The sequence below is a fragment of the Oncorhynchus tshawytscha genome, linkage group LG02 (genome assembly GCF_018296145.1).
Source record: "Oncorhynchus tshawytscha isolate Ot180627B linkage group LG02, Otsh_v2.0, whole genome shotgun sequence".
NCBI classification, from domain to species: Eukaryota; Metazoa; Chordata; class Actinopteri; order Salmoniformes; family Salmonidae; genus Oncorhynchus; species Oncorhynchus tshawytscha.
This window is the reverse complement of record NC_056430.1, coordinates 20,995,922-21,019,678: the sequence shown is the minus strand read 5'-3', so window position 1 is coordinate 21,019,678 and position 23,757 is coordinate 20,995,922. Positions and strand designations below refer to the sequence as shown.

General features: G+C 40.9%; 1 protein-coding gene across 4 annotated transcripts in view; it reads left to right on the top strand.

Moving 5' to 3' along the window:
• Positions 1-11,359: 11,359 nt before the first annotated feature.
• ncoa3 (nuclear receptor coactivator 3) overlaps positions 11,360-23,757 on the top strand; it is a 39,550-nt gene continuing 27,152 nt past the window's right edge. For 2 of the 4 annotated variants that reach the window (XM_024381087.2, XM_024381060.2), the window contains exon 1: positions 11,360-11,468. The gene's annotated coding sequence lies outside the window, so the exon portion shown is untranslated. Of the gene's footprint in view, positions 11,469-11,510; positions 11,691-23,757 lie in introns of those variants that run through there. The other 2 variants (XM_024381070.2, XM_024381080.2) reach the window with 2 other exon arrangements.

Here is a 23,757-nt window from a genome sequence, read left to right as displayed (position 1 = left end):
TGCCTAAGACAGCACTACACAGACAGCTGATCATGCTCACAGTGGCAGACCATGTGTAACAACACCTGCACAGGATCAGTACATCCGAAAATCACACCTGCATGACAGGTACAGGATGGCAACAACTGCCCGAGTTACACCAGAAACGCACAATCTCTCCATCAGTGCTCAGACTGCCTACAATAGGCTGAGGGAGGCTGGACTGAGGGCTTGTAGGCCTGTTGTGAGGCAGGTCCTCACCAGACATCACCGGCAACAACGTCACCTATGGACACAAACCCACCGTTGCTGGACCAGACAGGACTGGCAAAAAGTGCTCTTCACTGATGAGTCGCGGTTTTGTCTAACCATGGGTGATGGTCGGATTCGCGTTTATCGTCAAAGGAATGACCGTTACACAGAGGCCTGTACTCTGGAGCGGGATCGATTTGGAGGTGGAGGGTCCGTCATGGTCTGGGGCGGTGTGTCACAGTATCATCAGACTGAGCTTGTTGTCATTGCAGGCAATTTCAACTCTGTGCGTTACAGGGAAGACATCCTCCTCCCTCATGTGGTACCCTTCTTGCAGGCTCATCATGACATGACCCTCCAGCATGACAATGCTACCAGCCATACTGCTCGTTCTGTGCGTGATTTCCTGCAAGACAGGAATGTTGTGTTCTGCCATGGCCAGCGAAGAGCCCTGATCTCAATCCCATTGAGCAAGTCTGAAAATATCTGGGAACTTGCAGGTGCCTTGGTGGAAGAGTCGGGTAACATCGCACAGCAAGAACTGGCAAATCTAGTGCAGTCCATGAGGAGGAGATGCACTGCAGTACTTAATGCAGCTGGTGGCCACACCAGATACTGACGTACTTTTGACCCCCCCTTGTTCAGGGACACATTATTCAATTTCTGTTAGTCACATGTCTATGGAACTTGTTCAGTTTATGTCTCTGTTGTTGAATCTTATGTTCATACAAATATTTACACGTGTTAAGTTTGCTGAAAATAAACGCAGTTGACAGTGAGAGGATGTTTCTTTTTTTGCTGAATATATATATTATATATATATATAACTAATTAGCTTGGCCTAGTGTGGCTAGATATCCACGTGTGTATATATATATATATATATATATATATATATATACACACACACGTGGATATCTAGCCACACTAGGCCAAACTAATTAGTTCAACTGGTAAAGTTAGCAGTAGGCTAATTACCAGGTGCAAAATAATTAACTTAAATCTTACTTGGCTAGTTATGAGAATAATTAAACTGCTGAAAAAGCTTTTCATAAGTATCGCTGTCGATATGAGAAAAATACTCACCAAAAGTCTCACTTGAAATTAGACTGGGCTATGCCTACTATTCGACCAACATTTGAATTGGATTTGAAGTAGCCTAGGCAACCGATAGTTCATGGGCGCTAGATCTGCACTATGCTATGGGCTGTCTGAGCTAGATTTCACATGCACACTAATAATTCGATATTAAACTGTTGATGGCTGTAGGCCGAGTATGGAAATGGTTATGTAAACACCGTGATCTGCTTTTCTTAATCGGCCTTAAGTCAAAATCGAAGTAAGCATAGGTTGCTTAGAAAACCAGGTGTTTTAATCGATCTTTCGAATTATTAGGACATATAAACAGTTTAATGGTGTATTTGATCTACGCATGTGCTCGCCCCCGTAGCGCAAGCCTTCCTCTTTAACGAGAGACGACTCGTCTTCATGCACATTTTTTCATTGATAAATACTGAACAAAACATGTTAGTTCGATATAAAATTACGCGACTAAAATCTCCTCGGCAAAAACGTAAAAATCAATGAAATATTTATTTAGTTATCATAGATTAATTTTTGGGACGTGTATACTGACTAAGGCGTCTTAAAATGGACAAGCAGCACTATTGCCGTTTTTTTCCCCTCGTTTTTCAAGCTAAGGTATTTTCATGCGAGCACTCTCGCTCGGTTCGCCAGCCGAAGTGAAGCATGCTGAAGCCTTTAACCCTACAACTCAGTTACTGATGCCAATATCACGTTGAACATGATGAAATGACTAATTTAATATTTAAAAGTCTGTATTAAATATGTATCAAATTATTTTTTGTCAAGTACAGTTTACATCAGGTATAAAAGGTGCAGTAAAATGCTTATATGCTATGTCAAGCATGACTTTCAAATATAATGTGTCTAAAGGCAGTTGAAAAGGTATATAAAGGCAGTTGAACAAATAGGGTGAATTCGGTTTAAGTGGGCCACTTTTTGCATTTCCAGCTTCTGTAACCTCTTTCGAAATCTATGCAACATATTAGCGCAACACAAGATACATTTCTGAAATCCTTAACATGTTTCCTAATCATAAAAACAACATGTTGATATATTCACAGATGACACATTTGTGTACGCTGAGTCAAACCCATGTTTTCAGTTCACATTTGGTAGACTGGGACAGCAGGTTAGAGAAACTGGGACACCATTATTATACACTACTGGTCAAAAGTTTAAGAACACCAACTCATTCAAGGTTTTTTCTTTATTTTTACTATTTTCCACATTGTAGAATAACAAATGACAGTCCCACTAAGCCTAAACCAGATGAGATGGTGTATCGCTGCAGAATGCTGTGGTAACCATGCTGGTTAAGTGTGCCTGGAATTCTAAATAAATCACAGACAGCGTCACCAGTAAAGCATCCCCAAACCATAACACCTCCTGCTCCATTCTTTACAGTGGGAAATACACATGCGAAGATCATCCGTTCACTCACACCGCGTCTCACAGAGTCATGGTGATTGGAACCAAAAATCTCCTATTTGGACTCCAGACCAAAGAACAGATTTCCACCGGTCTAATGTTCATTGCTCGTGTTTCTTGGCCCAAGCAAGTCTCTTCTTATTATTGTGGTGTCCTTTAGTAGTGGTTTCTTTGCAGCAAATTGACCATGAAGGCCTGATTCACACAGTCTCCTCTGAACAGTTGATGTTGAGATGTGTCTGTTACTTGAACTCTGTGAAGCATTTATTTGGAATGCAATTTCTGAGGCTGGTAACTATAATGAACTTATCCTATGCAGCAAAGGTAACTCTGAGTCTTCCATTCCTGTGGCGGTCCTCATGAGAGCCAGTTTCATCGTAGCGCTTGATGTTTTTTGCGACTGCACTTGAAAAAACTTTCAACGTTTTTGAAATTTTTCGTAGTGACTGACCTCATGTCATAAAGTAATGATGGACTGTTGTTTCTCTTTGCTTATTTGAGCTGTTCTTGACATAATATGGACTTGGTCTTTTACCAAATAGGGCTATCTTCTGTATACCCCCCCAATCTTGTCACAACACAACTGATTGGCTCAAACGCATTAAGAAGGAAAGAAATTCCACAAATTAACTTGGTAATTGTATTCCAGGTGACTACCTCATGAAGCTGGTTGAGAGAATGCCAAGAGTGTGCAAAGGGTGGCAATTTGAAGAATCTCAAATGTAAAATATATTTTGATTTGTTGAACACATATTTCTGGTTACTACATGAGTCCATATGTGTTATTTCATAGTTTTGATGTCTTCACTATTATTCTACAATGTAGAAAATTGTAAAATTAAAGAAAAACCCTTGAATGAGTAGGTGTTCTAAAACATTTGACCGGTAGTCTAGTTCTAATTGTACCCTAATGACAATTACATTTTGTGTGAATAGAAAACAGTGAGGATTTCGGACATGTATAATGTGTTGGCTAATATTTTGGATAGATGCCGGAAGAAGTTACAGAAGACAGCAATGAAAAAAGTGTCCCACTTCTGAATTCACTCAAATATCAGTACTAATAACAGTACTACAATATATTTTTTTTAAAGAATATAGTACTTCAGAACCAGAGCCTTGCCTAACCAACGTACAGGATCTCTTACCTCCATTGGAAAAGCCTATAACACTGTCCCAATGTATCTACTCCATGTTGTCCTACTTTAGCTATGGTTGGGAAAGCAGGACAACTAAAAAAAATGACAAAATTATACAATGTAAATATAAAATTGGCAACTTTTTCATGTATTTTGAGTAACCAGTACATCACTGTCACGCCCTGACCTTAGAGAGACGTTTCATTTCTCTATTTGGTGAGGTCACGGTGTGATGTGGGGTGGGCATTCTATGTTTTGTATTTCTATGTGTTTGGCCAAGTGTGGTTCCCAATCAGAGGCAGCTGTCTATCGTTGTCTGATTGGGAATCATACTTAGGTAGCCTTATTCCCCACCTATGTTGTGGGATCTTGTTTTTGTACAGCTCTTGTAGCCTACGGAACGGTAAGGTCGTTTTGGTTTCACTTTGTTATTTTGTTGCTGGTTCTCATTTAATAAATATGATGACCACTAATTATTCTGCGCCTTGGTCTCTTCAAACAACGCACGTTACAATCACAATGTGGCACTGTGTATTATTTATGACATGGCTTTATAACCTTAACATTAAAACAGAAAAAAAGCTATGTCACTGATCTTACCATGTACTTTGGGGGGTGAGCAACCTGTTGGAATATTGCTCTGCCCACCTCTATGATGTCATACCAATGAAGTGATGTGATTTTGATTATGTGGTTTCTCTGCAAGGGCTTAGTGACAATAGTTTAGATTTTCTCTTGTCAGACCAAGAAATAAATGCATCAGGATTAAGCTGTCCCAGTGTTTATGATGTCCCACTCTTTCCGAATTCACAATGTATAAAAGAACAGCAGCATTGAGTGGGTTGTGGGTTCATTTCCCACAGGGGACCAGTATGTAGAACTACAGAGTTGTATGCAATCACTTCTGTAAGTCGCTCTGGATAAGAGTACCTGCTAAAATGTAAATGTCAAGAGTGTGTGTGTGCGTGTGTGTGTGTGTGTGTGTGTGTGTGTGTGTGTGTGTGTGAGATGCAGCCTTGACATGACTTTTCTTCAATAGGTACAGTGCCTTCAGAAAGTATTCACAATCCTTGACATTGGCCACATTTTGTTGCGTTACAGCCTGCATTTAAAATGTATTAAATTGAGATTGTGTGTCACTGATCTACACACAATACCCCATAATGTCGAAGTGGAATTATGTTTTGATACATTTTTACAAACAAATAAAAAATGTAAAACTGAAATGTCTTGAGTCAATAAGTATTCAACACTTTTGTTATGGCAAGCCTAAATAGGTTGAGGAATAAAAAAGTGCTTAACAAGTCACATAAGTTGCATGGACTCACTCTGTGTGCAATAATAGTGTTTAACATAATTTTTAAATGTCTACTCCAGCAGTGAATTTCAAGCAAAGATTCAATCACAAAGACCAGGGACGTTTGCCAAAGGTTCGCAAAGATGGGCACCTATTGGTAGATTGTTTTTTTTTTAAAGCAGCCATTGAATATCCCTTTGAGCGTGGAGTTAGTTTTTAATTACATTTTGGATGGTGTATCAATACACCCAGGCACTACAAAAATACAGGTGCCCTTCCTAACTCAGCTGCCGTTGAGGAAGGGACATACTCAGGGTGATTTTAAAACAGTTACAGAGTTTAATGGTTGTGATAGGCGATAACTAAGAATGGATCAACAAGATTATAGTTACTCCGCAATACTAACATTTTTTTATTTTATTTAACCAGGCAAGTCAGTTAAGAACAAATTCTTATTTTTCCCGGCCTAGGAACAGTGGGTTAACTGCCTGTTCAGGGGCAGAACGACAGATTTGTACCTTGTCAGCTCGGGGGTTTGAACTCGCAATCTACCGCAATGTTAATTTTGCACCTGCCTATGGGGCGGGCGTAACACAGCCTTGGGACGGAAGTAACAGCTGGTGAGAAGTGCACAATATCTATCCTGCTGTTTTCAACTCTCTCTCTTTACCTGCTGTCTCGACCTCTGAATGCTTGGCTATGAAAACCGAAATGACATTTACTCTTGAGGTACTGACCTGTTGCACCCTCTACAACCACTGTGATTATTATTTGACCCTGCTGGATGTTTGAACATCTTGAATATCAGTCTGGCCTTAAATGACCATGTACTCCTATAATCTCCACCCGGCACAGCCAGAAGAGGACTGGCCACCCTTCAGAGCCAAGTTCCTCTCTAGGTTTTTTCCTAGGTTCCTGCCTTTCTAGGGAGTTTTTCCTAGCCACCGTGCTTCTACATCTGCATTGCTTGCTGTTTGGGGTTTAAGGCCGGGTTTCTGTACAGGACTTTGTGACATCTGCTTTATAAATACATTTGACAATGTTATCCTTGTCATGCGCACTCCTTGTGTCTTGATATAACAAATAACAAACGGCAAACTCATCATGCTCATCACATTTCCATGGATTGACATAAGGTTATTGACGACCAGAATCATAAAGATATATATTTTTAACCACTAACCTGTTGATAAAAGTTTGTGAGAAGCTGATCCAAGGCATAATTCTAATACCAATCTCTCCTGTAACTTATCCTAGGCTAACACCTAAGACTAGTTAGCATGATACTTGAAACTTGTGCTGTCATTTAGTCACTAGATGGGTTTAGAAAATTACATATGTTTGGAACCTTCAACAACTAAACGCAACCAAAGATTATCGATATACAGACACGATACTTGTCTCTCTGCCCTGACAATGGGAGTCGTTGTCCACAAAGTGGCACTGCGGGCGATCTAGCTCCTGCCTATCCTTTCTTTGGATTGGTGGATATATCTCATGATTTGAATACTTTTTGGGATATTCGATGAGTGTTGTTGACAGCAACCGCCTGTATTCAATTGAGAGATGCTATACTACTAGCCTCAAGCCATGAATATACATAACCATCTCAAGACAACTCCGATATAAAGTTTTTTTGTTTGTTGTTGTTGCAGGATGTCAGTATACTCTCGTAACAACCTAAGCATTAAGAAACTTCTATTCAATCAAATAAACCTCATGTAGCAAATAAGCCATACATTTTTTTATTGACCAAAATCGACACTCATTGACATCCATACAAAAACTCTTTGCTTGGTGGGTCAAGAGGTGTAGAGGTAAAGAGAGAGTTGGGCCTCTCTCTTTACCTCTTCTTCTCTAATGCAACTTTACAACCGAAAAACACCCTGTTTTGTTTGACATATATCACTCAAAAACACTTTTGGTTGATAATAACTTTGCGAAACATGGTCAGACTGGTCTGTTTTCTGCAGGGAGGTCATCCTCCACATTAGGAACATGGTGACTTCACTATGTCATTCTAGCTTTTGTGTTTTCTGAAAAAATCACCGTGTTATTTTTGCCCCTTGTTACTTTCGTTCCAGCTCTCCCTACATTTTGACTGGGGAACAGGAGTGGAGAAATATGATTTATTTCTTTAGCATCTTGAGAGAATACAAATGCACAGTTAGATACCTTCTGTAGGGGTATATTCATCAGCATCATAGGCTATAATCTGAGAGTATTTCAACCACGTCAAATATGCATCCAAGGTGAACTGACATTTTATCAGAAACATATTGGGTGGTAAACTTCTTTGCTCCGTGAAAGAAGCAAATATGACAGAATTTGACCGATGTCAACAAGATTGAAGGATTCATTCTATCGATTTATGACATTATTTTGGTGTGCAAGAGTTAATAATAAACTGCCTGTATCTTATTATAGACAAGTTAAGAAACAAATAGCCTACCAAAATGTCAGAAATTACAAACAGAAACATATCTAAAACATTCTGCATACCTGTGAAAAAATCTTTCCGCAGTCTCTGACGACAACGCATTTTCCATATTATTAACGGGTCCGATGCCAGCCTCAGATTTTCACTTTATCACATTGCCTATAGTCGTGCGGTTGCAGATGGGTTATTGGCAACTGTAGGCAGGTGAACAAACAGCTGACCGCGTACCACTACTATAATGGTATATGGCTACGTGTCTGTTAGAAAGCACTCCACTAGATGTCACCCTCCAGCTTGCCTCATATTAGATACTGTATTTTGACAGTTTTGCTATGGACCCCTTGCTGCATTAATAAATCACAACAATCGCATAATGCCTGGGAAAAGCTTTCTTGTGTAAAGGACAGAAAAAACATCCAATGCTCTTAAGGAAAAGGAGGAACATTATCAGTTATTAAGGTATACTATTGATCATTGAAGAGCACTGGTTGACGAGTGCATGTTTTTTTTCAATCACACTGTATGCAGCCTTCTTTACCAATCTACAATCTACATCTCACCAATCCAACCCTATTGGATATCATCCCATAACTACAGAGGAATGGCTCACCCTCTAAAATCAGTTATCAATTTGAGATAAATTGTCCAGGTGACAAGAAGTGCATGCGGAGATAACTATAAAAGCCGCTTTCTCTGAACTGTCAAGAAAGAAAGCCCAGTGCTATTGCAGCATTCAAATCCCCCTTTCCCCGTGCTAGAAGAAGAACTCACAATATGATGGCCATGATCCACTGTATCTCTATATAGACGCAGGTCAGGGGTGTAGACACATGGTCATCACCTTTGCTCTATATAAAATATTATACATGGCCTAATCCCATGCAATAGAAGCGCTGTGCAGGACTAGTATAAGCCATCTCCAGATCTGAAATGAGAAATATCTGACTTCATCCATATGTAGTTAATGGGAAAAGGTTATATGTGGGGAAATTTGACATTGTTGCTTCTCAAACTTTTCTCCAGTGATAATTCAGTTGAATAGTTGTATTATTTTCTCTATGGAAAATCTTGGCATATATTTAAGGAAATATTGATCATTTCCCACTTAATCTACACTGGATGTGTCTCCTTGTTTAATTAATATACATGTATTTCAGACTTGTAAGTGTTTTCATTACTTCTGTAGTTTTATTTCATGCAATGATGAAACCTAAAAGCAGACTTACTGTATTCTCACTGAAGTAAAAGGTTTTTGAAAGAAGGAGAATGAAAAAAAAGGAAACCCACACAGTAAAATATCAGGTGAGTGTTCTGTTGTTATGTAGGCGACCCATGAGATACGCTCAGCAATCATTAACTTGGCAATGATTAAATACTTGTGTTTGAGTTTCACTGACGAGGGCTCTAGAGCAAACCATCAAACACCTATCATTCTGAAATGTTTATATGACTACCTCTATATCGGGTGGATAAAAAGACACTTCTCAAATTGGTTCTGTCTGTCTCTTGCTCTTGTTCTCGCTCTCTCGCTCTCTCTATCGCTCTCTCTTTTTTCTACGTTAACTCACTCTTCCTATTGAAAATAACCAATTAATTAAATATTGAACATTCTCTGCCATTTTCATGTGTGATTGCTTTATCTATGCATTTCACAATTCGTTGTATAATTTAATTAATAAATTGTGCACATGTACTGTAATTAGGGCTGTGACGATACCAGCATTTCAAACCAAACTCTTTGGTCCTTTAAAAACATGCTGTATGTAAACTTTTGTGTGCTATAGCTTGGAAAATAAATAAATGTGACTCTGGAAGACAACATAATGATGATTGTTTCCAACATTAGGGCTTTTTTCCTAAAGAAGTTAAATCTGCTTCATGTTTTGTTTCCTTTGCATGATACTAACGAGTATTGTGATACTGGTATCATCTTGGCACAAACTGGAATATATATCTGTTTGTCTTCATCATGATCCTAAAGCCTTGAACCTGAGTGCAATTCAAATGAAGTGGGGGAAATCGAGGGGTGAGGAGCAGAGGCACCAGATTGGTTGTTGCAGGTAAAGCAATCTGCAAATACATAAATTATTAGGGGCTATCTCCTGTCCTTACAAACTGTTATCTCCTGTCCTTTCATACTAGAAAGGCAGAGTGGGAAGGGGGTTGGGATGTAGCGTCTCACACTCACTGACAGAGGGGGAGGTCAGTTTGTGGTGTGTTGTGGGGGAGGGGGCACAAACAGAGGACCATGGGCCCCCCATAAGGACTCTGTGGAATGTAATTGAGGCTCACTCTTTAACACACAAGCACCCAACCAGGCAAACAGATAATTCATGATAGCAGTGTTAGCTTTATGGCTGTGGTGATCTCTGTTATAAACAAATAATCTCAGTTGAATGCTGTTTATCAAATACAAGTGAACTCCAGCAACATAATTTTATAGGAAAGGATCCATATCAAACTTTCTCTGTCAAGACTAATACATCTGTCGTTCTCAAGTGACAAATAATACTTCCATTTGTGTTTTGAGTTCATGAGCTTAAATATGCATATCAACTGCCTGATGCAAATAGGTATTTTAGAAGTTAAAATCAGTATAAAAGTGGCTGGACTGCATAAATATCTGTGTGCTTGAAACTTGGGACACAGCTGAGGCTATGAACTTCACAGATTTTTTCAACAACACCCCTTTGAAGGCAACATCAAAGATGCATCGCCACACTGTATTTCAGGTGGGGTATTTTTTCAGGTATATATCCCCCCTCCATCTTTAGCCCTGACTCCCTCCCCAACAGTTGAAATTCTACGCTGGTGTGCCTGAGAGATCACCATGGAGACAGATTTGGCACTATCTTCCGTGACTCTTCTCAGGAGGGCAGTTGGGCCTCCTTAGCCCCGTCAGTCTCCCATAGGGCGATTGCACTTCGTAGTGTTTGCTACACAATTGCAAATTGTACCCTGAACACCGCTGTTCCCAATTCCCCATGTGGCATATGGATATTGGCCTGTTCTTGTGTTAGTGAACAGATGGATAACATGTATGAAAGTCTGAGGGTTGTGTGTGAGTGCATACTTGAGCTTGACTGCCAGTCACTGTGCAATTGTAAGGAGGCTGAGGAAGCACACATTTTGTATCATGCCTATTTATCCTTCTCCATGTTACTGCTCAATTTGAATTCTGTTGATTTTGTATTTTTGTTAATCTTTTGGAGAGGATTATATAAAAAGGTAAACTAAACCCATTTAGCCTATGACTCTTTGAAAATGCATAATTGGGAACCAGCAATGATTTGAGTGTAACAGATAGTGTTGAAAAATGTACATCGTACAATCTCAGAAGAATGTGTAGGCTTATGTTACAATTGCAGATCTAAACACTTCATTTGTCAATATCAGTATTTGAGGCATCAGAATTATGGCTATATTTAGAAAATAATTAAATTAAAGAGATTCCCTCTAGGGACTGTCACTTTTTTGCTAATGGAGAATAGCACGTCACAACGTCCACGCTCACATAAATATCCATGGGCTACTTTGGTGAGCTATAAATAAATGCATGTTGATGTATTTCCCCTAATATAATAGCATCGGTATTGCTGCCCGTCTCATCTATATACTTATTTCTAGTCTACGTGTAGTCCATGTTCAGAAAGATCCATACGTCTTAATTCTGAAAGAGGAGGAAGACAACTACTCTACCCAGAAGCCCTATTGCTCTTTTGCAAGCTGGCTTCTTGCGCTTTGGGAGTGTTTCCCATTTAAACAAACACAGTGGTGAAGATGGCGGAGAGTTAATAGGGACAAGAAAGAAACTGGTGTAGTATACTCAATGAATGCGTTGAAGCGGGTGAGTTTTTCCTGCTAGTAGCGGGTGTTTTGTTGGAAACACTGATAGGGTTTTAAAACATGTGGCACATTTTCCAGTTGACCTGATGTAGTTTAAACGCTTTTCTTGGAATAGGCAGAGGGTTCACCCGTAGCCTACAACCAACCTACCTTGTAGTTCTGAGCTTGTCCGTTTATTTTGGAATTGTTGGCAACATGAAGAGTGCTCTCTCTCCCTGATGATGTAAGTCCATATTTGTCTATTGGCTGTTTTAAATATATGTGCATTCCTCGTGGAGGTTGCATACGGATTTTATGCTCATCTTTGTTACAAAGTTTATCAGAGGGGCAAATTGATAACATTACATTCAGAAACTATTCCATCTCGACTGTGAGTTAACTCTTCTATTTTGTAGGCAAGATACCTGTTTGGTATTGCAACGGTTCTGTTAAAGTCGAAGTAAATCTTTTTTTTTTTTTTTTGAAGTACTAGTTTGCCCAAATATTTAGGCTCCGTTTTGATACTCTTTTAAAAATTAAGAACAAATATCCATAGTTTGATAACATTGGCCTAAAGCTGAATCTACCGTCGCCAACTAGCCTAGATTCCGAGGTTCAGTGTAGTTCTTTATGGTATTAATGGTTACAAGGAATAACTGTTTTCATCAATCTGCTACTTCGTTATGATTGTGACAGTTGACGCATGAAAATGAACATTGGCAAAGCGACTCAACCTCAACATGACGTAGCCTAATGGTCAGCTACGCTTGAAATGCAGCTAGTGTTAAAATTACAACTAACTTAAGTTGTACAAAACAGCGACATGGTGGTGGTAGTAGCTTATGGTTCACCCTTGCTAGGTTAAGTAGTTATCTGTGATCATAACGGTGAAGATAATGACCTACCACAACGCGGTAGGATTGGATACTTCATGCCACCGGCTCAACTCTCTCGTAGGCTAGATGCAACATTGGTACAGAATAGGCTATTTATGATACCATATGTCTCAAGTATACATACATTTAATTTACTGCAGGGCATGATGAGGAGAATGTTCGTGTTTATTCGCGTGTGTGTGCGAGAGAGAGGGTTCATGTTTAAGCGACTACCGATTTTTTGTTTTGAAAAAAATGGCAACAAAACGAACTACTGATCAGTTTGTATGCTGAGCATTTACTTTGAGGCAATAAGGGAGCATTCTTCGACAGCTTGCTCATGTATTCTCGACAGACAATGGAGAGTGAGTAATTACCCTTGAATTTAAAGGTCTAGGTGTGCAGTCTTTGCTTGGGGGCAAACCACGTGAATCACAATAAACCTTTCTGATACCCACACATGTGCAGGAGGAGGACCTACTCATCCCAACATGCAAGACTCTCAGTGCTCCGTCTGGTTTAAGAAATTAAGGGTAAATTAATTGAATTTGCCCTAGAAGAATTATTCAATCACAATCAAGTTTTGGGCGTTATTGAAGATGGGTTTTTACCCACCATATATGTGGCATGTAAATCTGGAGAGAACTGTGTGGACACACCTACAAATGAGTGGATTCACCTTTCCAACAAGTCAGTATGTCAAATTTCTGCCCTGCTAGAGCTGTCCCGTCAACTGTAAGTGCTGTTATTGGGAAGGGGAAATGTCTAGGAGCAACAACGGCTCAGCTGCGAAGTGGTAGGCCACAAAATGGGACCGATGTGTGCTGAAGCACACAGAGAGAGAGAAGAAAAAAATACATTGTTCTGTCCTCGGTTGCAACACTACCGAGGTAACACTACCGAGTTACAAACTGCCTGTAGATGCAATGTCAGCAGTGTTCGTCGGGAGATTCATGAAATGGGTTTCCATGGCCGAGCAGCCACACACAAGCCTAAGTTAACCATGCTCAAGACCAAGTGTCGGCTGGAATGGGGCAAGGCGGCAGTGTAGCCTAGTGGTTAGTGTTGGGCTAGTAACCGAAAGGTTGCAAGTTCGAACCCCAGAGCTGACAAAGTACAAATCTGTCGTTCTGCCCCTGAACAAGGCAGTTAACCCACTGTTCCTAGGCCATCATTGAAAATAAGAATTTGTTCTTAATGACTTGCCTAGTTAAATAAAGGTAAAATAAAAAATTTAAAAAGCTTGTCGTCATTGGACTCTGGAGCAGTAGAAACGCACTCTGGTGTGATGAATCACGCTTCACCATCTGGCAGTCAGACAAACATATGGGTTTGGCGGATGCCAGGACAATGCTACCTGCCCAACTGCATAATGGACACGGTCAAGTTTGGTGGAGGAGGAATAATGGTCTGGGGCAGTTATTTAAGGTTTGGGCTAGGCCCCTTAGTCCCAGTGAAGGGAAATCTTAATGCTACAGCATACAATGACATTCTAGACAATTTAGCACTTCCAACTTTGTGGAAAGTTTGGGGAAGGCCCTTTCCTGTTTCAGCAGGACAATTCCTGTGCACAAAGCGAGGTCCATACAGAAATGGCTTGTTGAGATCGGTGTGCAAGAACTTGACTAGCCTGCACAGAGCCCTGACCCCAACGCCATCGAACACCTTTGGGAGGAATTGAAAAGCAGACTGAGCCAGGCCTAATCGCCCAACACCAGTGCCTGACCTTAATCATGCTCTTGTCGCTGAATGGAAGCAAGTCCCCTGTTCCAACATCTAGTGAAAAGCCTTCCCAGAAGAGTGGAGGCTATTAGAGCAGCAAAGGGTGGACCAACTCCATATTAATGCCCATGATTTTAGAATGAAATGATTGAGCAGGTGTTAACATACACTACATGGCCAAAAGTATCAGGTGAATGTATGTATGGTGTCTGAGTTATGGGTGTGGAGTAAGAATTAGGCCACTGAGCTATCCTGACTAGCGAATTGTCTTCATGGTCTCATTTTAGGATTAGGCATACATATCATGAGTACTTTTTAATGCACATCTACATTGTCTCCATCTTCTCTAGCAGTGTATATGTTTGTAGGAAGAGAACAGTGGCTGCTGTGTGAAACTACCCAATGAACTGCTGCTGCTACTCAGATTCTTTGCAAATTGAGCCCCCCCCTTCTCTTTATCCCTCCCTTTCTCTCACACAGGGTGTCAGGCTGCGTTAACAATGAATCAATCTTCTGGGAGATTCTTTGACTGCAGATGGGTTGAAGAAGTGACTTTGATGCATGGCTTTTTCTTTGTCCGTTTACTACTGTGTTCTCAAAAAGTCATTAACTTATCGCTTCATCTCATGGGCGCAGGAACATCTCTCTGCTGTCAGCTTCGTAAGCAGATGAACCAATCCATTGATTTCCATGACATATTGAGTGGATATTGTTACTGTTTGCATTGGCATTTGTCAGCAGTAAGACTTTAGGGTTTGATGATGCATACTTGGCCTAATATTTAACTGTCATATTGTTTTTGCTCAGACAACTGTCTTCGTCCTTGTCACTTCTGAAAGTAATCAGTTATTTAAAATCAGGTTGTAGGTATTTTGACTTAAAGCAGAAAGAATGAGTGGGGAAATAAGCAAATGCCTCACATTTTGTGTGGTGGAGAGGTACTTTAAGATAACTGCCTCCACTCTCTTTGTCAAGCTGAATTTCTGCTCCATTGATGTTTGAATAGATTGCTTTTTGTTTGTCGTCAGGGTTGTGACTAAGGGTGAAATGTAAAAAAAAAAAAAGAAGGAAAAAAAGGTATTTGGTGGTCAAGTAAAGGTGAGGTTGTGTGTAGAATTAATCTTGTTAGTGGGGAGAGAAGAGCAGTGGCTATGGGAGGGCTCTTGGAGACCCACTGAGCTGAAAGGAAAGCCTGATTGTTTCCCTAATTGAAATTTGATTCCTTGGCCTTTGTACCTTTTTTGTGGGTGATGGTGAGGCGCTGGGTTTGAAATGAAAGCATAAGTGGTCCTTATTACCTTGTTATAAGTAGGCCTTTCCCTTGTGCAGTTTTAAGTTGAATGATTTCTGTGTGCAATTTTCTTTTTTTGGTTTAAATCACACTTGGGCTACAAAGTTTACACATTTACATTTGAGTAATTTAGTAGACACACTTATCCAGAGACTTACAGTGAAGTGTGTCCATCTTTAGGTAACTAGGTATGACAACCACATCTGTAATAGTAAAACTGTTAAGTTTTGTTTTTTACAGCATTGAATGTTTTTGTTGGAGAGAGCGCTATAAAGTTACATTTCCAAGAAGACGAGCCCACATGACAACCTCAAGGTCATTAATTTGGAGACGGTAAACTCTCTGTCAGCTGACATGTACGTGACATACCCGAGGGGCCTCAAAGCCCCACGCTTCACACATACCTGCAACAGGTTAGTTTGTTGAATCAACTAAAGCAAAACTCTTCTCTCTCCCCTGAAAGGAAAGAGCCCAAGATAGAACCCGAGTAGAGACTTCAGTTCCTGCTGATTAAATATTTAGGACTGACTTCTCAGATGGAGTGTGTTAAAGACCAGAAGAGTAGGAACTGTAGAGCAACTAAAACAGAGGTTTCCCCTTCAATGACACCAAACCCTGGTCTCAATCATTTCATACAGATTGCAGTGTGGCTCCGCTAGTATCACTTCGTATTCATGCATTCCCCTCTCGTTCAACTCTGAGGTAATACCCTAATGCCGGAGTAATTCTGCCATATGTGAGCCTGAGCCATGCACACTTGTGAAAGCCAAACGTGCAGCCTGAAGTAATCATTGCACCCAATTCCAATTTATAACCACTAAGGCGTTGGAACAGTTAGTACTCTGTAGTCACTGCTGGTTGGGCGACAGAGGGAATAGCTTATGAGGAAGAGAGAGGGGGGCACAGCTCTTCTTTTTTTTCCACCAGTCTTTACTTTCTCTCCCTTGGCTGAAGAATGCTCGTTAAACTGGTTCACCTGAACAAGCCAATGGGAGGGTAGCTCCCTGCCCTGGTTTTGTTACTATTGTAAAATGTTAGTGAGACTATTTGTGTTTTGTTTAGGGCCCCCTTTTATAAAGTCTGGGGGGAAAAAAAGAGGAATAGGAAAAAAAGTTTGGTTTGTGAGATAAATGTTACCAGATGCTTTCTCCGTCAGGCAGGCAGTGAGGAGAGAGCGTGTCAGTTCTGGATGAACTTCTCAACTGCTACATGGCCACCTTGCTTTGATTCTGCCCAGTCTCTGCCCCTCCACAGCTCGGAGGAGAGTTAAGTCTTCCACCCTGAAGTGAGAGGCCTCTGCTATTCTGGGTCGATCAGTGAGCAGACTGCAGATTTACTACACTGTGTTAACACCAAAGCATGATAATACATTTATTGTAATGTTTTTCTGCAGCTAAATAGTCTTAATTGACTTGAGGTTGGGGTGTGGTGGTGGGGGGGACTATTGCGAAATAGATTAACATTCTCTTAGCTGTCACTTATGCCCGTTTGTTACTATGATGTTGCACTTGTTTTATATGGTTTTTCGTTAAGCTAATACCCAATCCAAGGGTTGCTTTCCGATACCTGTCATTCCCTGTTTTAAGAGCAGTGCAGCACTACTGTCATTTTCACAATACTCAGAGCAATGGGGTGACACACAAGTAAATCAATTTTGATTCTGAATATGGTGTTTGAGTCTTGGCTCTGCATTTATGCACCTCAACTGATGTGCACTACCGAGAGTCAGGACTCTACCACTGCTTTGATAAATCCCTGTGGTCAGAAGAGGTTAATAATGTGCAGATGGGAACCCAATTGCAAAAGAATAAGCTCCTGTTTGATCATATTTTATTTTCTCTTTCCCATATTGTTACTAGCCTGGCAAATTAAGCTAGTCTTTCCTTGTGTGTAAAAGAGGCACCCAACATTGAGGCCCCACCCTCATGCTTTATATTACCTAATGAAATGCCATTAACATGTGGAGACAACCTTTGACCTGGGTTGAGGTCAGAGGTTATCTTTCAAAGTACCAAACAAATGTCGTTTACCGCTTCACTCGTCCAAATGGGTGGTGAAAGCTGAATGTTTCTCTGCTGCCTTTTGAAGAACATTCGCTCACCCTGCCACAGGGCTTTTATACAGATATTCAGGGGACAAGATTCAGAGTCCAGTGTTTGGGTCGTTCTGTGCTAGAACAGAGAACCACCATGGTAGAATGTATATGTTATACTTTTTCAGTCATATAATTTGTGGTGTTGTGACCTATGAGAGCTGTGATTAGCTGTAAAGGCTTGACTTAACAGATGGAGTAGAGCGTGGTGCCGTTGAGTCAAAACCAACCACATTTGGGTTGTCAGTAGATGACTGCTCAGCCGGGTGGGTTTATGAGTTGATCTTTGAATCTGAGTGTTCTAATACCCAACGTATGGCCCCCTCCCTCCTTTAAAAAGCTTGGTCCTTCTGACCCCTGTATCCACCCTGTCCTCAAGTCATTTAAACACACTTTTAATTAAGAGGTTGAATTAGACCGATTTTATGATTTCTCAACACCGATACCTATTACTGGAGGACAAAAAAAAGCCAATACCGATTAATCGACAGATTTTATATTTATTTGTAATAATGACAATTACAACAATACTGAATGAACACTTAACTTAAAACCTCGGGACCAAGGAGGTGCCTATAGAGAAATAGGCACTTCCTGTCATCAAGTACACATCTTGAACTTTTGAGAGAGAGAAAACGGAGCATCATTTCAAGAACTGCTGCTATTGAATACAGATCGCCCCGTGATCAATTTGATCGATTATTAACGTGTACTAATACCTAAAGTTGGCTTACAAAAGTAGTTTGAAGTGTTTTGTCAAAGTTTATCGGCAACTTTTTTAATTTAAAAAAATGATGTAGCGTTTTGTAAAGCTGCTTTTTCCTGGATCAGACTCGCTTCATAAATGGACATTTTGGGTATACATGGACGGATTTAATCGAAAAAAAGACCCAATTGTGATGTTTATGGGACATATAGGAGTACCAACAAAGAAGCTCGTCAAAGGTAATGAATGTTTTATATTTTATTCCTGCGTTTTGTGTAGCGCCGGCTACGCTAATTCCTTTGTTTACGTCTTTTTCCGGTATTGCGGGGGGGTGCATGCTATCAGATAATAGCTTCTCATGCTTTCACCGAAAAGCATTTTAAAAATCTGACACGTTGGCTAGATTCACAACGAGTGTAGCTTTAATTGAGTACCCTGCCTGTGTGTTTTAATGAAAGTTTGAGTTTTAGCGAGTACTATTAGCATTTGGCGTTGCGCATTTCCATTTCCTGTAGGCTATGTGAGACGCAGACGTCTCACCTTGCCCTAACAGGTTTTAATTAATACCTCAATAAAATACATTTAGCCTCAAATAAATAATGAAACATGTTCAATTAGGTTTAAATAATGCAAAAACAAAGTGTTGGAGAAAAAGTGCAATATGTGCCATGTAAAAGTTCCTTGCTCAGAACATATGAAAGCTGGTGGTTCTTTTTAACAGGAGTCTTCAATATTCCCAGGTTAGAAGTTTTAGGTTGTAGTTATTATAGGACTATTTTTCTCTCTACCATTTTGTATTTCATATACCTTTTGACTATTGGATGTTCTTATAGGCACTTTAGTATTGCCAGCGTAACAGTAAAGCTTCCGTCCCTCTCCTCGCTCGAACCGGGAACACATCGACAACAGCCACACTCGAAGCAGTGTTACCCATGCAGAGCAAGGGGAACAACTACTCCAAGTCTCAGAGCGAGTGACGTTTGAAACGCTATTAGCTCGCACCCCGCTAACTAGGTAGCCATTTCACATCCCATTGTTACACTAGCCTAATCTCGGGAGTTGATAGGCTTGAATTCAAAAACAGCAGAGCTGCTGGAAAAAACGCACGAAAGTGATGTTTGAATGAATGCTTATGAGCCTGCTGGTGCCCACCATTGCTCAGACTGCTCTATCAAATCAGACTTAATGATAACATAACACACATAAATACGAGCCGTAGGTCATTATTATTTTTGAGTCCGGAAACTCATCTCGAAAACAAAACGTTTATTCTTTCAGTGAAATAGGAAACCGTTCTGTATTTTATCTAACGGGTGGCATCCATAAGTCTAAATATTCCTGTTACATTGCACAGCCTTCGGCGATTCCCTGATCCACCTCTACGCAAATGACACCATTCTGTATACTTCCGGCCCGTCCTTGGACACTGTGCTATCTAACCTCCAAACGAGCTTCAATGCCATACAACACTCATTCCATGGCCTCCAACTGCTCTAAACGCTAGTAAAACCAAATGCATGCTTTTCAACCGTTCGCTGCCTGCACCCGCACGCCTGACTAGCATAACCACCCTGGATGGTTCCGACCTAGAAGATGTGGACATCTATAAGTACCTAGGTGTCTGGCTAGACTGTAAACTCTCCTTCCAGACTCCTATCAAACATCTCCAATCTAAAATCAAATCTAGAGTCGGCTTTCTATTCGGCAACAAAGCCTCCTTCACGCACGCCACCAAACTTACCCTCGTAAAACTGACTATCCTACCGATCCTCGACTTTGATGTCATCTACAAAATAGCTTCCAACACTACTCAGCAAACTGAATGCAGTTTATCACAGTGCCATCCGTTTTGTTACTAAAGCACCTTATACCACCCACCACTGCGACCTGTATGCTCTAGTCGGCTGGCCCTCGCTACATATTCGTCGCCAGACCCACTGGCTCCAGGTCATCTACAAGTCCATGCTAGGTAAAGCTCCGCCTTATCTCAGTTCACTGGTCATGATGGCAACACCCACCCGTAGCACGCGCTCCAGCAGGTGTATCTCACTAAAGCCAACACCTCATTTGGCTGCCTTTTGTTCCAGTTCTCTGCTGCCTGTGACTGGAACAAATTGCAAAAATCGCTGAAGTTGGAGACATCTCCCTCACCAACTTCAAACATCTATCTGAGCAGCTAACCGATCGCTGCAGCTGTACATAGTCTATCGGTAAATCGCCCACCCAATTTTACCTACCTCATTCCCATACTGTATTTATTTACTTTTCTGCTCTTTTGCACACCAATATCTCTACCTGTACATGACCATCTGATCATTTATCACTCCAGTGTTAATCTGCAAAATTGTAATTATTCGCCTACCTCCTCATGCCTTTTGCACACAATGTATATAGACTCCCCCTTTTTTTTCTACTGTGTTATTGACTTGTTAATTGTTTACTCCATGTGTAACTCTGTGTTGTCTGTTCACACTGCTATGCTTTATCTTGGCCAGGTCGCAGTTGCAAATGAGAACTTGTTCTCAACTAGCCTACCTGGTTAAATAAAATAAAAATATCATAATTACGTAAAATTCTGGCAAATTAGTTCGCAATGAGCCAGGCTGCCCATACTGTTGCATATACCCTGAGTCTGCATGTAATGAACGCAAGAGAAGTGACACAATTTCACCTGGTTAATATTGCCTGCTAACCTGGATTTCTTATAGCTAAATATGCAGGTTTAAAAATATATACTTCTGTGTATTGATTTTAAGAAAGGCTTTGATGTTCATGGTTAGATACATGTTGGAGCAACGACAGTACTTTTTCGCGAATGTGCACTGCATCGATTTTATATATATTTTTGTTACCTTTTTATTTTACTAGGCAAGTCAGTTAAGAACAAAAGATTTGTACCTTGTCAGCTCAGGGATTTGAACTTGCAACCTTTCGGTTACTAGTCCAACACTCTAACCACTAGGCTACCCTGCCGCCCCGACGCAGGACATGCTAGATATTACCAGTTTATTTAGAACTAGTGATTAAGTTTAATGCTCGCTAGTAACTTACCATGGCTTCTTACTGCATTCGCGTAATAGGCGGGCTCCTCGTGAGGCAGGTGGTTAGAGTGTTGGACTACTAACCGAAAGGTTGCAAGATCAAGTCCCCGAGCTGACAAGGTAAAAATCTGTCGTTCTGTCCCTGAACAAGGCAGTTAACCCACCGTTCCTAGGCGTCACTGAAAATAAGAATGTGTTCTTAATTAACTGATTTGCCTAGTTAAATAAAGGGGTACTTTTTTATTTATTTATCTGCAAAATCAGCGTCAAATTACCGATCTCCGATTGTGAACTTGAAATCGGCCCTAATTAATCGGCCATTCCGATTAATCGGTCGACCTCTACTTTTAATAGTGTTAATCTGACTCTGTGCAGCATGTGGTGTTGACCCAGTGCTGGACAGAAGGAGGGGAGTGAGACTGGCGTGAGTATAAATTGTGGGCTAATTGGGTTTGCGAATTGTGTTCACGTTGACCACTTATGCTGTACTTTGATTCAGGACTTTACTGTTTTAGCTAATACAAGAAATTTAGTAAAAATATCAAATGTCTGACCCAGAATTGCAAATGAAAAATTGACATCCTTACCCAGTTCAGCTCCAATGACAACTATTGAGATGGCTTGACATAAATGGTCCTATAAATGTTAGAGGTTTTATTCTTTAACCTCCACTTGTGTAGAATTGTGGTTCCCACTTCCAGTGGAGATGTTATGGAGAGAAATTGAACTTATTTGATCAAGTTGAGCACTTGCACCTATAAATGTGTTGGTGTTAAACTGAATCTCCACTAATAAAATTAACTCATGAGTAACCTGATCTGAGTAAGACCAATCATCCTCTTATTTGAAAGCTACTGGTGCTTCTTTTTCTCTGCATAGTCAGAAATGCTACCTGGCTGAGTTATTTTTTTTTAAATCACACAAAAAATACAAGATTCAGTAAATAAGAGTGGTGAAACTGGCATCAGACCATTTGAGTAGAATTCTTTGCAGGGGTCATAGTTCAGCTGCTGCAATTGGCTGAGGAAAGGTGAAATTAAAACTATGCTGAACTTTTGACCCTGCAGGAACACCCAGCTCTGGTGTGGAACAGAGACTGTTCTCTTCCTGTGTTTACTCCACCGATTCATGGAGGGAGGAGCGAGTAAGGGGGAAATCTGCTGAGCTGCGGTCTGAAATGAATGTTGACTTTTCAGCTGAGCACCACACTGTGAGCACCACACTGTGAGCACCACACTGTGAGCACCACACTGTGAGCACCACACTGTGAGCACCACACTGTGAGCACCACACTGTGAGCACCACACTGTGAGCACCACACTGTGAGCACCACACTGTGAGCACCACACTGTGAGCACCACACTGTGAGCACCACACTGTGAGCACCACACTGTGAGCACCACACTGTGAGCACCACACTGAGCACCACACTGTGAGCACCACACTGTGAGCACCACACTGTGAGCACCACACTGTGAGCACCACACTGTGAGCACCACACTGTGAGCACCACACTGTGAGCACCACACTGTGAGCACCACACTGTGAGCACCACACTGTGAGCACCACACTGTGAGCACCACACTGCTCCTGCCTGGTTGTTGGGGGTATAACATTAGCACTCCTCTCTATACATTTTTATTGTTCATATCATTTACCCTCAATTCAAGAGTTAAAACTTGGTGGTATAGATTTATGGACGTCTTTTGAGAATATGGTTACGGTACCGTGTGCTTCCCTCTTCAATAGGAGACTGAGAGGATGCTGATATGTTATCTCAAAGGCAGAATGGGGGCATTGCAGGCTTGACTCTGTGCTGTCAGATAAGTCTCTGGCCATTGATTAATGATCTCATTAGCATAATATTAGCCCTATGATCATGTTTAGCCATGGTCGGTGTTCTTTTGGTTGTAAGATGGTGTGTGTATGGGGGGGATGGGGTAGTAGTTAATAACAACCTAACTAGCACATTCAGAGACTAGTAATGCCCTAAAGAAGTTAATATAGGGGATTATGATAGTACACTTTCATTTGGTGTTTGTGTAGTGTGCTCGTGTCCAGTCTCCTTGACGCTCTTTGTCTATTTTAATGATGGAAGAGATGTTCCTGCAGGACTTCTCTTTGTATCTCCCTCTGCTGTATACATACACACAGTGAGATTAATCTCTTCTCGTCTTCACCTTCATTTATATCCCCTTGTTTGTCCTCCACTCAAAATTAAAGCAGGAAAATGTGTGGGTTGTGCTACTATGGCTCTGGGGATGGAGGAGGAGTGCCTTCTCGAGGAGAAGCTGCTGTGCTTTGAATGTCTGCTCTTTTCAGCTTTGAACTACCTGCACTGCAGCACCAATAATTCACTCTTCAATGTTAATGTGCACACACTCACCTCTTCAGAAAAAAACATGCAGAGAAGACACACCTTCACTGTTGGTGCTATGTAGTGGGGTTGTGATTAGTTGAATATCCCTTAATCGTTGCAAATCTCTGAATAAGCCATTGGAGGTTAGTCTACCAATTGTTCCCTTTTCTTACTCTATGCTGTAAACAAGGAAGTACAGGTATGGTTTTCTTGTGTAGAATCTCT